Source organism: Lissotriton vulgaris, chromosome 1_1 (assembly GCF_964263255.1).
Source record: "Lissotriton vulgaris chromosome 1_1, aLisVul1.2, whole genome shotgun sequence".
NCBI classification, from domain to species: Eukaryota; Metazoa; Chordata; class Amphibia; order Caudata; family Salamandridae; genus Lissotriton; species Lissotriton vulgaris.
The window spans coordinates 1,440,400,716-1,440,418,014 of record NC_141685.1 but is presented as its reverse complement, the minus strand read 5'-3'; positions in this window follow the sequence as shown (position 1 = coordinate 1,440,418,014).

Sequence of the window (17,299 nt, the reverse complement as noted above, 5' to 3'; positions counted from 1 at the left end):
TATATACAAAGTCAGTAATACAAACTCTAGCGGCAGCCTTAAAGGCATCCCAAATGAAGTGAAAATCAGAGGTAGAGTTAAGATTATTGTGGAAGAATTCTTCCATAAAAGTTTAAAGTGTTCAGTAAACTGGGAATCTAAGAGGAGAGAGTTGTTAAAGCGCCAGCGTCGAGAGGCGGGAGTAGGTGAGGGATAATCCATGTCTAAAATAACAGAAGCGTGATCTGAAATAAGAATAGATCCTATTTCTGAATTAGTCATAAATTGGAAGGCATGTTGAGCAAGGAAAATATAGTCAATGCGATAGTTGGATGCATGCACCGGAGAAAAAAAGGAGAATTCAAGTGAATCCGGATGGGATATTCTGCAGGATTCTATAAGGCCTCTGGAAAAGATGGTTTTATAAAAGGATTTTTGCATCTTATTAGGGACATATCTTGTTTGTTATTTCCGGTCCAAAAAGGGATCCATGAGTTGATTACAATTGCCCCCCACAATTAAATTGTCAGTTGCATGTGAAGAAAGAAGTGAGGAGAAATCATTTCAAAAAGTAAAATCAATACCATTAGGGCCATAATCGTTACAAAAGGAAAGTTGTACATTATTAACACTAGTATCTAAAAACAACCATCTACCATTAGTGTTATGAAACTCATTTTGTAACTGAACAGTCAACGATTTATGAAACAAAATGACAACACCATTTTTGTTGTTAACAGCTGGAGAGCAAAAGGCGTCTCCCACCCATTGTTTAGGCAATGAAGACAGATCCTGTAAGGTAAGGTGCGTTTCTTGCAATAGAGCTACTTGACATTTCAATCTCGCTAAATGAGATAAAATACGTTGCTTTTTTATAGGATTTCGCATACCTTTAACATTCCAAGAGATAATGCGAAGACCAAGCATTCCTTAAAGTAGACTAAGAATAGGCAAAAGAATGTAGAGCAGTCAGAAAAGAGTAGGAAAAACAGGAAAAGATTAATAAAATGGTCAAAAAAGAGTTGAGAACAAAGAAGAGCAAAAGGAGAAGAAAATTATTCATATGACCACCATTGGAAAAAGAACCAGAACAGATTGTGAGAACTATAAAAATTCCTAAGCTGAGAAAATAAAAGAAGAGGATGTAGAAAGGTGTAAGTAAGAAAAGTGTTACCAGAGAAAGGAAAAACAAGGAGGTACAACCACCACAAAAACATGTTAAAATGAGAAAATTGAAAAGGAAGAGATGAATACCACATAAGAAGAGAAGGAAAAGGGAAAAGGGAGGGAAGAAGGAGGGAAAAAGGGCAGGAGAGAAACAGGGAGGGAGCGGAACACAGGTGTCCAGAAAAAGAAGATAGGGAAGAAGAGATGACAAAAAGCACCAGGGCTTCAGTCATATTAAGCAAAAAAATTAAAAACAGTAATGTGATAGGGGGACATGGTAATACAGTCTTGATAGTCTGGAAGGGGTGCACCAAGTGCTACCCTCATAGATGTAGAGGATCTGGCGTTAACTGGCACAAGCACAGTGATGGCAGAATTCACGTTTTATTGTTAGTAGTGCTCAGTAGTGTGAACAGGCATTTTTACCTGTGTCACTACCTATGTAAAGTTCTGCTACTGTCTACTTAACACACACTTGACCTGCATGGTCATTGAGTGCCGTGCCAGAAATCGTATGATACTTACATGTGTTTGCTTAGATGTGTGTGTGCTTGTGCATGGTACATAATGTGGAGGCCTGTGGGTTCCATTTTGGAAGCCCAGGTCCTGAAAAGGCTGGTGAACGTGAGATCTGCTACTCCCAGACAGGACATGTGATTGTTGGCATTCCTGAGGGGTGGGATTGTTGTAAATGAATCTAGGACCCCAGTGTAATATTCCCGATTCATGCCCTTATATAGGTATAAATGCCCGATTCTTATATAGGCATAGAAATCATTACCATACTTGGACTGAGCCTATGCAGCCCAAATACGGCATGGCTACTTCCACTAAGTTCCAAGAATCAACAACGATTTCTTAGAAAAACCCGCCTTCAGCAGCCTTCCCTAGCCTGAATACTAATTTATCTAGGAAATCATGGAGTTTTCACAGAACTGGGTCTTTGAGTGACGTTATTAAGTCCAATCGTACGTCAAACTCGGCACCTTCAAAGTATAAATATGCCTACATTTGCCCAGACAAACACACAGTGGTTTGGAGCAGTTCGACTAACTACTTGCCCGACGCCCTGCAGCAGCAAGTGCCGAAGGAAGCTGACCCTCCAGCTAACACACTGAGAGACGCTGTCTTTTCTCCTGCTGAGAAATCCAGCTCCAGTGTTTCCAGGCTACCCTTGCTGGTTGCTGGGAAATCCAGTCCTGCAAGAGAGATACAAGAACTACATCATTCTAAACCAAGGTAAAGAGCTGATTAGACCCTTAGAGAATTCTTGGATAGATCCTTGGCAGAGAAATACTAAACTCAAGCTACTCCTCACTTACTTCTACCCTTGTAATAGACTTAGATTAGGTACACCGGGGTAGGCGTATTTTAGTAGCACCAGTTGAGTACTTTTAGTCATTATTTTATTACTGTATGTATTTTATATGTGTTAAGCAACTTATGGCTTAGAAACCATAATATGCTTTTACAGTACTACTTTCTAATACTTTTCGTATTATATGCCTTGTACTTTATAACCAGTATTACGATTGTAGCAGTACATTTCTTATGCTTGAGAAAGAAGACTGTTCAATAAATACCTTTTATTGAAAAGACCAGTCTCTCTATTTTCTCAGCACCTCTGGTGAAACGAAGCATGCACGATTGACTGAGCAAAATAGCTATCTATTGTTTCCGCGACTCTAGAGATTGATTTCTTATTCTCGGGAAACAAAGTTGTCATGTTTATGCGGTTGTCAGAAACTAATCCCTTCTTGTTTATTCGAGAAAGTTTCTAGTGACCTCTGAGCTAGCTGTCACTCACAATTGAGTTTAATATATACGATAGAGACCTAGTCGACCTCAGTCCTACGTCTAAACTATAGTATATGTTATTCCAATGCGCAGAGCCTATTGGGAATATAGGAACTAGACTACAGGATTACATACACTGGAGGAAGGGAAGCACAGACTGCTTTGTGCACATCAAAGATCTCTTTGATCTCAGGAAACGTTACTGGTCAGTAGGAACTAAACCGATTTTCAGGGAAATGGTGGGTCTCTTAAAAGTGGCACTATTAGACCAGAGAGTCATTAAGATAGGAAGGCTCAGGTCTCTGCATCTTTATGAGGCTTATTTCAATGGAGGCTGACAGCCAGGTGTGATCCTATATTACTCCTTTGGCCTACCTGTTGGGTCAATCAGAATTGGAGACACTCCTTCTGTGGCAGACTGTCAACTTGATAAAGACAGGGCAGAGGAGCGAGCAATCCACAGGAACTGACATCTACCACCCAATGTCAAAAGACCAGGCACTAGATCACATTTGTGTCTGGATTGATTTGGACTATAAAGGTAGGAGCATTAGTCCCACACTCTATTTATCAGAGGAGAAGCTCATCAAGCCTTCTAGCTGCTGAAACAATGACTATGGATCAAGATCTCCCTGCTGGGTGAGGAACCATCACCCAGTTAGTCAAGACCACTTGCCTTGAGCTCGAAATTTTTGCCTTGTGTGTGGAACGTGAAAGGAGGAGGAGGAGAGAGCCTAGAGGGAGCAAGACCCAGCTGAGTGGATATCAATGAGTGACGTGTGAGACAGCAAGAGGATGCAGACACTCGACACCAGGAGACTGGCGTGTACATAGACACATCATGATTCTTCCACACTTGCCAGCTGCCATTTAGTCGGGTCTGAGGTCAGTAGGCCTGTTTGGGACTCACACAAATTTAGCTGGTACTGCCGCTAAAGTTAACTCTTAAGGTGAAACTTTAGCTTTGCTGCATGGTAATTGACGTGGGCTGCATCTGAATTTCACATCTTTAGTAAATGGGTAATATTAAGCCGCACTAGAAGGGATGGGGCGCTCAGGGATACTGCCCAGAGAGATGCTAGTTCACCAAACCTAAAAGACTCAGGATAATATTTAGCATGTTGCATGTATGTTTTGTGTGTTTCAATTAAAATACAACTTTTTCAATAAAAGTTATATTTCACTGGAGAATCAGATTATTATAGTTACTGTTTGTACTGTGAATCTTATGTCTGTGTATGGCTCACACCTACCTCCCCCTTGGAGAGCTTTGGACTGCTCAACCCACACTACCTCTGAAAGGCAAGTGCTGAAAGGGGTAGTAATTGGCCCAGTTACTCAGGATCCATAGTAGGCTGAGCACCAGAACAACAGGAGTAAAAGGCCCCAACGCCGGCGGTTGGGCCCAATGCCCTCTGCTTACCCTGTGGCCCTCTGAAAGGGGTTCTGAAAGCCTAGTTGTTGTTGGCCCATGCAGAACTTGCAGTGCAATGTTTTGTATTGAAGGCTGCTGAAACGTATGGTAATACACATCTGTAGGGGCTTACTGTTGTCTCCAGCCTCACTGTATGAACTGTACCCAAGAAGCATCACAGTGGGCTGATTGATGAACACTCTGCTGGTGGATGCAGGAAATGGACTCCTTTACTTTCCGAAGCAGTCTCACATGTAAACAGGCATTCCAGTCACTGAATAGCTCTCCAGTAAGCTGAACCAACATGCGAAGGGCGTTGCCAATAGACAAATATTGGAAGGGGTCTGAAGCACTGTCCTATTCTATGTATGCTTTCCTGTGGAATTATTCACATGTGAATGTCACTTTCAACATCTACATGCTAAATGGGGCTGGCCAACAGCCTTTCTCTACCTGTGTTGTGTATTATATTCAAAACCTCTGTGAGATAGCAAAAACTAGCTCTAGCCCAAAACTAAAAATAGCATACAGGGATTGTTTTGAATAATTTAACTCTGCAGGGTAGTCAAGCATGCTCCATTAGCCCAAGCTATTTTTTTGAGAAACAATGAGTCTCATGAAATGCATCATTTCAAGTGGACAAGCCTCGAAGCACCTCAGCCACTGTACAACGGATAACAAACGCCTGCCTTAGAGATGATTGCTGTCATGGCGTATTTTCCTTTCAATCAACATTAAACAAATAATTACAGTGGAAGCTTTTGGATGAATACTGCCCAGAAGCTAAACTCCTTTCCTAAAGCTATACCATGCAGCTCATCCAATCGCACAGCAGGGAATCACTCAAATGATTTGACAAATGAATTCTAGAAGTGACATTCATCAAGTTACACCATCAAAATAAACCTGGAAGAAATGATTGATACACATGGGGAGATGTTGATATTATTGAACCGCCCAATTCATGTGAATGCTCTACGAATATCTGCTTCTGGCTATTCCTTGTTTATTCCTTTTTTTAGAAAGCAGGAGAAATTATAGCACGTGCAATAGGCCAGTAAAAACTACTAAATCTAATTGGAAATAGCAGGCAACACGGTCAAATACAAACCATATGCAGTATAAAATAAGAAATATATAAGACTGGTTGAGAAGCTGCTACTGCTAAACTGTAACCTGATTTCAGAGGATGGCTCTTGGAACCAAAACTGGACAACTCAACTAGAATCATACAATCGATGTAACATGGGATATTATATCTGATTTGGATAGCAAGGCACTCCCTGGGTGCAGTTATAGCAGCCTATTTTCATACCACAGAATTACTAACTTCTTTGAAAGGAATTTGTGTTGGTGCCTACCCAATGATGGATAGGAGTGAATGGAGCCAGCATTGTGCATTAGCTCCATCCAACGTTGTGCAAGTACCTCCAACAAGTGCAACTACTTTGCAAAACCGGGTGGAACTCACAATTCTCAATAATTGTGCAGTGTCATGGACCAGATGCTGCATGGGTCTATCAAGTTTTCTTCTTGTTTGCTTGAGGAATATGGAACTTTTCCCAGAGACCGTGGTATGGTGCTACCCTGCACCTAATGTACATGTAAAAGGTGTCAAATAGACAAAGGACTAACGCCGGGTGGCTAAACGCAGAGGCCATCGAAAGTGTGGGCGGACTTGAATCCCAAGGGTGAGTGGAGCAAGAAGTCTACGGGAGACGTGATCAGGACTCCGAAGCCATGGAGAGGGGAAGGAGAACTAACACAGAGATCACCTGCCAGCAAACTGAACCTCATGAACTCTCTGAGAAAGGCAGTGAGACCAGGAGAAAGGAGGCATGCTCGAGCATGAAGAAGAGCGGAGCTCCAGACTGGCTGGACACATTTACCTGCCACGCTCCAAGAGAAGCGTGGCTCTCACAGGGGCAGAACCGTATACAGTGGTGGAAGGGAGGAGGGTGGGGAATTATCAGGCGGGTAGGACAATACTGATTCAGCACGTACGTGCAACCGCTCACCTCTCAGCATTATTTGAGCACTGATTTAATTATTATCGTATTGTTCTGTGAGCAGATTGGTGTATGCATTCTGAATAAACCAGGCTTGATAACTATTAAACTCTTCAATAAGCGGATAATAAGGAAACTATTAGGAGAGCTTGCCAGATAGCTGGTAAGAAAAAGTCAGCTATAAAATAACAAAAGAAAGAAAGAAAAGAAGAGAAGAGTATCAGAATAAAGTATAGAAAAAGAGATAGGAAGTGCCGAAATACATTAGAGACGATAAATTAAACATCCCAAGTCTTACCGGTATTTTGGTTTACTCCGAGGGTGCCGGTGGGACTACCTTGAACTGAACCTAGATGACAGAAGACATCAATTATAAAGCTCCAACTTCCTCAAAATCATATAATTTCGGTTTTCTTGATTAACTCTGCCCAGAACAAATGAATAAATCTGAGATCCACTATAAAAAGTCTGAAGAGTTTGTATCTGCCGAATGTCACACATGTGGGAGAATGTGGGCAAACTAATCCTCTAAAATAAAATGGATAATCTGATTCAACAACTTGTGCAGGGACAGCAAAAACTCGTGTGGGCTTTGGAGAGTTACATGTCATATGCAAAAGCCGACCATGAGGATTTTCGTGATGCTCTTTAAACCCAAGCTGAACATGAAGTGTCTGAGGATCAATTGCAGTTAACTTATGGAATAACCCTAGGTAGAGGGTCTACTCCCTTGGGACCTATCATATCTGTACAGGAGCTCCTTCCGGGAGAAGATCCAGACGCTGTATTATTGAATTTTGAGAGAGCAGCTCATGCAAGTGCCTAGCATGTTGAAAAAGGACCCTTCATAGTTTCTCAGGTGAAGCGTAAGCAGCGTATCAGACTGCTAATGCCAGGAGGGACACCCAGTATAATGAGATTAAGAAAATCATAGTCGAAAGATTAGGAGTGGATGAAGATGCAAACAGGATTTGGGTTCAGAAGGAAAGAGGACCACTTGGAGACACTCCAAAAATGTTATTCACCAAATTAAATAGTGCTGTTGACAAGTGGCTTAAATCCCAGGAGAACAGTAAAAGAGGAAATCATGACTAGAATATATCTGGTACAAAATTATGGTGGTAGTGTTTCTCAAAACTGAGAAAGCGTCAGCACATATAGGCAATACAGTTCTCTAAACACGTATACGTGTATTGTCACTTCTATATAGTTCCTAATATGAGGTGCACTGTTCACCTGTCTAACACCCACCACCTAGAGTGTTACACCTAGCAAAAAAAAGAATTTTTTTGCTAATATTAAGTATCAAAAAGAGAACAGGCAATGGTCAAGCACCCTCACAGAATATGTAACAATTCCAGTAATAATCATTAATTAATCGAAAAGAGTTCATTAGTAGCAGAAAAACTTCCAAAACACGGATCCAGAGCCAGGTGTTAGACTTCAAATCTTTTTATTTCATAATCTTTTAAAAGTAATTTCCAGCTTGTCCTGCCGACACGTGTTTCGTCTCTTTGGAGACTTTTTCAAGGCCAAGAAGACGGAAGTACAGCACTGGTGTCAAAATATCACGGATCTTATTGTCAACAGTAGATGAAGCCAAGTTACAAGGATGTATCAGTAGTATCGATCCTTAAGGAGATATATTTAGAGAACCAAATCTTTGAGGTACGAATTATTGGTGTGGAATCTTGGAAAGTATGAATTGATGTCCAAGTCAACAGTTCAGAATAGGAACGGAAAGACTTAATTAAATTAAAGCCATGCTTCGTGGAGGTGAGTTCAATAATTCTTAATTCCAATTGATGACCATGATAAGTCACTTGTGAGTCACAGCGTCACCCCGGCACCTCCACTGCTGACAGCTACCAGGAGGTGCCGGGGTGACGCTGTGACTCACAAGTCGGACAAGCTGGAAATTACTTTTAAAAGATTATGAAATAAAAAGATTTGAAGTCTAACACCTGGCTCTGGATCCGTGTTTTGGAAGTTTTTCTGCTACTAATGAACTCTTTTCGATTAATTAATGATTATTACTGGAATTGTTACATATTCTGTGAGGGTGCTTGACCATTGCCTGTTCTCTTTTTGATACTAGAATATATCTGGAGCAGTATCTGGAGGCTCTTCCCAGATATACTCAGAAATGGTTTTGAAAACATTGAGGGTTAAACGTGAAATAGGCAGTCAATATGGCTCCAACTTTTTCCAGAGCCCAACCGAGATTTCAACAACCAGATAATGAAAAGTGCACAGGGTCACTCACCCGGGTCTCCATAACATGATGAAAGTGCAGATACCCCACCGTATAAAAACATTGATGCCAACTAATAATTATCCCCATTGTGCTAAATGTGGCAAGTGGAGCCACATAGCTAGATTTTGCAAAAATAAGAAACCATAATAAGAACCGATGGAAGTGAACTGTGTTGCCCGCTCCATTTTTACCCAGGAGATGGGACTTTGCAATTATGTGAATCTACGGTTGTTTAATAAATGGGTGACAGTGCGGTTAGATTCAAGTTGTAGGTAATCTGTGGTAAAAGGGGCGTTAGTGCTCCGTAGTCAAATTCTCAAGGGAAAAAAGTGTGTATAAGATGTGTCCATGGGGAAGTGAAAACATATCCTGTAGCCTAGGTTGAGGGAATTAATTCTGAGGGGCAGAAGATAGTGATTGACGTTGGGGTTCTTATGGATTTACCCGAAGACATTATTTTAGGAACTGATAGCCCTAATTCCTAGACATGTTTACAGAACCAACAGGAAGAAAAATAGATTGAGTAGGAGAATGACAGAAATGTGCTAAGGAGGTTTCCCCAATGACTCCAAATGCCCTACTAACCCCAGAGCCTGGGGCTATAGACCGCAACTTCAAGGGAACCCAAATAAATGACGCCACATTACAACATGCCTGGCAGAGTATGGAACAAAGTGAGGGAAAGGTCCAATACACCTATCTCATTTTCAGATTGAGAGGGGTCTTTTATAATGGGTAGCTGAAGTTGACAACCCTACCCAGTTGCTAGTTCCCCAAGAGTTCAGAGAACAAATATTATTCTATGATTATACCGATCTGCTTGCAGGGTATAAGTGCTGTGAGAAGACCACCCAGGGTAGATTACGACATTCCTATTGGCTGGGAACAATGGCGCAAATTAAGAAATCCTGCCAAGAGTGTGAAATCTGCCAGCACAAAAACACTTATCATCCTCCGCCGGTCCCCTTCCAAACTATGCCAATCATAGGGACCCCCTTTGAACGTGTGGGAATGTGTATCATTGGGTCTCTATCCAAATTATCTAAATGGTATCAATATGTTTTGGTGATGATTGATTATGCCCTGATACCCCAAAGTGGTACACTTAAGGACAACCAATATTAGAACCATAACCCAGCATCTTGGCGAGATTTTTTTCTCCTTAAAACCTCAATTTATCCCCCACAGACTGATAGGTTGGTCGAGAGGCACAATAGCTCTCTTAAGCTCACACTTAAGAAGATGCTATTGGGAGATGGAAGAAACTGGAATCAATTATTACGTTTACCGTTCTTTGTCCTAAGAAGACAAATACAAAGTAGTTTAAGATACCCCTCCTCTGAATTACTTTTCAGGCAAAAACTGCGTACACTGTTGGAGGTCGCAAAGTAAGTTTGGGAAAAGGATAACGAAGAGGAGGCAGATAATCTATTAGACTATACTAACCAACTCTGGACTAGAAAAGGAAAATTAAGGGACCTTACCCATACCAACCTAGAGAAAAGCCACAAACTTCAGAAGTCTGTCTATGACAAAGGGACGAAATTGAGAGAGTACCAAGTAGGGCATTGGGTATAGGTTCTCCTTTCCAGTTCTGAGAAGAAAATGAGAGCAGAGTGGCAGTGGTTGTTTCAAATATTTTAGCGGGTAGGCAAAGTAACATATATTACGGCTGTCCCAGATTAGAGAGCAAATCTATCACATCAACTTATTAAAGAAATGGTTAGGCCCTACCCCAAAATAGGTTCATGAGACTATAAGAGTAGACACTACTCAAAACATCTTGCAAAACCAATCCATCAATGAGGCTTCATCTGGTGTACTGAAAGACAAACTCCTAAAGACTTTATACCACGTGGCCTTAACATTCTTAGATATTCCAGACAGGGCACACCTAGCAGTCCTCTCCAATACCTCCGAAGGAGGGAGTCATAGTGAAACAAAAGCCCTGCAGAATCTCTGCTGCCCAGAGACAGGCTATCCAGAATGAAGTAGATCAGATGTTAAAAATCTGAGTTATCGAACAATCCGCTAGTAATTCGTGTTCTCCCACTGTACCAGTCCCCAAACCGGATGGACGTATCCACTACTGTATCAACGTTAGACCAGGTAACAAAATATCAAAGCTCAATGGGTACCCATTACCCAGATTTGATTAATTAATTGAGAAATTAGGGGAAGCCATGTTTATCACTACCATCAACATTACTAAGGGCTACTTGCAGGCACTGCTCAAACCAGAAGATCAAGAAAAAATAACTTTTTCCACCCACTATGGTCTATATCATTTCAATGTTCCCCAATTTGGGTTGCATGGTGCTCCTACAACCTTCCAGAGATGCATCAATCTCATTCTGAATAATCATGAGGGGTACTCGTCAGCACACACAGACAATATTGCCATATTCAGCAAAACATGGGAAGATCATTTGGGTTACCTACAAACAGTTCTAGGTGATTTACTCGGAGCCAACCTACATACTAATGCCACGAAATTGAGAGTTTCCTTCAGTAAGGTCAAATATTTAGGCTATGTATTGTAAAACAGGTTAATTATACCACTATCACCGCAACTCCTTTTCCCACAAATAAGAGAGAAGTAAGGGCCTTTTTAGGTCTCATGGGATATTATAGATGATGCAATCCATATTTTTCCCACTTTGCCGGTACCTTGACAGAACTTGTGGTATCTCCAGCCTTCCCTAAAGTCCTAGCAACCTTCTCCCAGTTAAAACATATGATTATTCCCAACCCAGTACTGTTCACCTCTACCTTTGAGAAATCTTTTGTCCTTCAAACGGACACCTCAAAAGCAGTCATTGGGGCTGTCCGTTCCCAATACAATGCGAAGGTAGATGAATGTCCAGTTTTGTTTATCAATTGAAAAATATTTTCCAGGGAGCTTGTTTATTCTGTCACCTAGAAAAAAGGTCTTGCTATTAAATGTGCCATCGATAAACTCAGATACTACTTAGAGGGACCCACTTTCCTAATATATGCTGATCATGCTCCTCTGACATGGATGTACAGGAACAAGGTGAATATTCTTCGAGTTCTGAAATTGTTCCTTTCACTGCATCCCCTCTAATTTGAGATAAGACATCGAAAAGGGAGAGATCAATGTGATGCTGATTTCCTCTCCCGCTTTCCTCTTTTCCCCAATTGGAAAAACCTGGGGAGGGAGATGTGTCAGCGGGAGGGACAATGGTGAGGATTTACCAGAGATCTGCTGCTGGGCTGGCCTAGCCGAAGTGCCTACAGTACAAAAAGACCAAAGGCTGTTATTTTTACAGGACATGCTAATCAAAAACAGAAAAATAGAAGGACTTATACTGGATGGGCGTCTAAAAGCAGAGCCCAGGGAGGGGGGACCGGAGAAGGAGATCTACAGGAGACATGATCAGGACACCAAAGCCGTGGAGAGGGGAAAGAGAGACAGCGCAGAGTTCACCTGCCATCAAACAGAGCCCCACAAGCCCTCTGAGGAAGGTGGTGAAACCTGGAGGTAGGAGGCATGCCCGAGCGTGAAGAGGAGTAGAGCTCCCGACTGGCTGCATGCATTTACCCACCACTCTCCAGGAAGAGCGTGACTCTCACATGTGTTGAGCCAAATCCATACAGTGGATTTTATATTCCTTCACCTTTATCACACTATTATAATACATTTTTTCATGCACTGCTTTCAGTCAGTTCTCACGGTTAACAGCCTTACACCGAATAACACACTAGGGCAACCACTTTTCTTGACATCAGGTGGTTGTAAGTCCACTCTCCTCGGTGTGAGGAGTCCCAAATGATGAATAGGGCGGAACCGATCGAAAACTGATGGGTACCTTTACAATTGTGGGTATGTATAATGAATACACCAGGCTTGATAACTAATAAACTTCTTGAGAACCAGATAATAAGGAAACTATTAAGAGTGCTTGACAGTTAGATGATAAGAGAAGGGCAACTATAAAATACTGAAAGAAAAATGGAAAAGAAGATAAGAGTATATGAATGAAGTATAAAAGAGAAGATAGGAAGAGCAGAAACGCGTCAGAAAAGATAGCTGAAAGTTTTTGATTTTCTCCAAGGGTGCTGGTGGGACTACCTCGAGCTGAACCTAGTAGACAGAAGAAAAAGACATCCAAAATAATGCTTCAGCTACCTGAAAACCATATAACTTTGTTTGATAACTCTGCTTGGAACAGATAAAAACATCTTTAAACCAGAGTTCCACTATAATAAGTAGTTTTAGTTGCCAAGCAACAGCACCCAATGCTGCCTAGGGTGTGAAAGCGCAGGATCTCCCACCCCAAGGCATTTAAGGATACATGAACTTTGTTCTTTAAACGAAATATTGAGTTGTAAATGTCAACCTACAAAAATATCGAGTTGCAAATATGGTGACATAGAAATATCGACAGCAATAATATGGTGGGCAAGAATATCGAAATTAAGGTAAGAAATATTGTTTTAAAAAATACAGAAGTCATTAACATTGTTTGCAAAAATGCAGTTGTTTAAAATATCGAATTTTTAATTTGTGATATGTATTTTAGTATATATTTTAAATGTATGTGAGGCATTTTTTGTATAAGTATTGATTATATCTTTTAATATATGTGTTACATTTTTAGTCATTATCAATTTTATTTTAATAAAATGTTGCATTTTTTTTGTCCTGTCGCGGGTTTTGGGTTTATAGGAGAATAGGGTGGGAAGTAATTTAATTATAATAAATTAATGATTATTTTGTATTTTCTAATATTTATTTAATTGAGAAATAGTGTTTTTTATTATTATTATTTGTTTTTAAGTAACAGTAATTAACTGGTCATTAATTATGGTAATTGAGTAATTCTTGTTAGGTGTGGGACGTGGAGTTATAAGGGGTAAAGGGTGGAAAGTAATATTATTTTTAATTAAGTAATAATTAGTTGATAATTAATAAACAATTGATCTTTAATTTTGTTAATTGTTTATTATATTTTTTAGGGTGCTGGTTTTCGGTTTATAAAGGTGAAAGATAGGAAGGCATTTATTTTTAATTAATTCGTAATTAGTTGTAAATTAATATTAATTAATCAAATAAATATAAAATATGGAAATGTGATTACTTTTAGGTGTGGGTTGTGGGGATTATAGGGGTAAAGAGCGGGAAGTAATTTATTTTTAATTAAATGATAATTGTTTGATAATTAACATTAATTAAGTGACAATTAATTAGGGTAATTGTTACATTTATTTTATGTATGGATTTTTGTATTATAGGTGTAAAGGGTGCATAATACTTGTTTCAGGAGTGTTAGAATATACAAACAGTGTCAAATGCTTTCAGATTTGTAAACATTGATCAAAACATCTGGGAAATACATTACTTTCCAATCCATGGAAATCATGAATGACTAAACACCATATATTATGTTTGGAAATAAGGCACTAGTCCGAAAGTAATGTATTTCCCAGATGTTGTGATCAATTTGTACAAATCTGAAAGCATTTGACACTGTATATTCCAACACTCCTGAAACAAGTATTATGCAATGTATCAACTGTATTCAGGCCAGGACTCATGCAATTGATTCTTTATTTTGAATTTTAATTGTCAGTAATCCTTTTGTTATGACCAGTACTAAAAGGAGGGAGTATGAAGTTTAAATACCACTCTATACCTGTATATACTACACGTTACAAAATGGATGCCATTTTAGCTTGTGAAAATGTATGTCGTACTGGTCCTACTTTGGTTTGTATTATGCCTATGTAATGCTTTGACATGCCCGGCTGCATTGTGTGACCAAGCTCGTCTTTTCGAGCGAAACGCGTAACCTGCAAATAAACACTATCACTGGTGTTTGAAGTTAACTCCGAGTAATCCCATTATTATTTTGTGAAAAACTGGAGATTTATGTTGGCGAGCTCCGCCAACTCTATGCGATCCTCTGCGAAGGGCGGGGGAAGGCAGAAGGAGCAAAAGACTAAAGAAATATATTTATATATATGTTACATTTTTGTATAATTTTGAAATAATAAAATACATTAAAATTATTAGTTCAATTGTTTTAAAGTAAATATATATTAATTATTGTATATGTGTTTAACTTTTTTAAATTACGTTTAATTGTTCTATTTTTTTAAATTTATATAAAATCTAATTTATTTTTTTAAATTAATTTTATTATTTAATATATTTCAATATCATTATTTCATTCTATGTATATATATATATATATAAAAAAAGAAAAGAAAATATATATATATATATATATATATATATATATATATATATATAAAAGATTATATATTGTGCAACTATATTTATGACACCGATAATTGTTTTACGATATTTTTGTGCTTACTATTATAAATATAGAATGTCAATATATTTTACATTGATATTTACAACTCTATATTGTGGTATGGGGATAATTTAGGTGCCAATATTCTGTCAGTGAAGCATGAACTTCATTACCGTTTTTGGCACCAGAGCTTCTACCTCCAATGGGCCACTGCTGCCAACACTCACTACACAGTAACTGTATGTTATATTCTTTCCCTCAACAATCCTTAACACATATCAGAAATAGCACAAATCAATACATTTTTAATTTCAGAGATAATTTGGAATAGAACCAGAGAAGTTCTAAGAGAGCAGCAAAGTCTCTTTCTTCATTTCCAAGGAAATTGCTGGAGCAAGAATCAGTTAAAATAAACCCAGTTTACCATTTCACATAGCTGATCTCCGTTCCTTGTTTAATGTTCAGTTCGCATGAACCTTGGTCGTTGTTTTAGAGAACAACAGGAGCAATCATCACGTAAACTATGATCACAATCTTTATTTAGGTTCAGTCAATAATGAGTATTAAGTGATAGCTTGTAACGGTTTTATTATTCAAAGTTTAGTAATTAATCTTTATTTAAAATCATAAATATTATTCATACTAATTTCAATTTTCAAATTCCTAACAGATATCTATAATAATATGGTTCGTTTGAGAGTAAAATAAAAAGCATTAAGCGAGTTCCATAAAGGAAACCTCTGTACTAAGAACTTGGGTGAAAAAATCTTGTCAGTTACAAACTATAAAGAGTTCATGTTCAAGAGAATGAGACAACTCAAGCACAAAAATGCTCATAAATCAATTCAATAATCTATCAAAGCAGAACTTGCATAAAGAGAGCTTCCTAAAACACAGTAGAGTCTCAAGCCACCAAGGAATGATGCAGCGTAAATGTGCAGTAGCTGTAGCAACCGCACCCACAATCAGGTCACGGTAAAAAGCTCATAGTCATGAAGGCCAGTAGCAAATGGGTCTGCAAAATGGAAGTTGGTGGGGCAAGAGCGTTAACCTACTCCAGGAACGCACACTATTTTATACAGTAGGAAACAATGTTACAGTTCATGTTGCATCTGCTCCTCCTCTCGTCCAATCAGCTTTCGGTGCTCTCCTAAGAACAGGATCAATATTCTTATTTTCTGACAAGCACATATAGCCTACATACCGTAGTGTTAGGTTTGTCACTTTCAACATGACAAATGGATTTAACATGACATTCAACATGACAAATGGATTCTCCGGAACATTTTCTCATGTGAAACTTCGTTCTAACACATCTGACTATATGTCTAAACTTCTAAAGTATCAACTTGTACATTTTGCTAACAACGATATATATGGAAATTGAAACCTCTACAGTAACAAAAGAACGATATTAGCGAGACATCATCCCCCTTGTAGGAAAGTGCATTTTTTTACATGGCCGCCACCCCTTTTTCCCTGGTATTATATGTGATTTTGACTGGAAGCCCACTGGGTCCCTGCTAACCAGGTCCCCAGTGCAAGCTCTCTTTCCCAAAGACTTTGCAATTGTAACCCAATTGGCTGTACCTTTAGACCTTCCTGTAAGTCCCTAGTAAGTGGTACCCCAGGTACGTTGGGCAATGAGTTTAAAGAGGGTCCTTTAGGGCTGCAGCATGAGTTGTGCCCCCCTAAAGGACCCAACACCAAACACATACAGACTGCCAATGCAGGATGCATGTCTTGGTGCAGACAAACGTGAAAACACGACATTGCACACATCCCAGTGTGCCATGCCCACAGACACTGCATGCAAAACAAGAATGTCACCCCTACAGCATGCCTTACAACCTAAGGCAGAGTGCACTACACTACATGTGAGGACATATCTGCATGAGCAGATATGTGCCTGTGCTGCTCAGAACTATTGCTGCCAGTACAAGGGAAGCCATTTTTTTTAATTACATGTGCTAGACACTGGTAAAAACGAGTTCCCCAGCTCATGATGCCTTCACTGAGAATACCGACGTTTGGTATCCAACATCTTATATTAATAAACCCACAGTGATACCATTGTTCAATTTATTAATTTATGCACAAAGAGGGCACCTTGGAGGTGCCCCCTGAAAAATCTACCAGCTACTGGTGTGCTGGCTGACTGGCTTTTGCCAGCCTGCCACCAGAGACAAGTTTCTGTTCCACAGTGGTGAGGGTCTTTACTCTTAGGAGGGCAGAAGCAAATCCTGCTCTGGCAGAGGTTGTTTACACCACCTCTCACAGGATGACCTGCAGATTAGCTTTCCAAGGCAAGGAAGCTTCAAAGAGCCCATTGTCGTTGGTATTCGAATCTGGCTTCTCTCTCAGGAGAAGAAGCTGACTACCTTTGTCC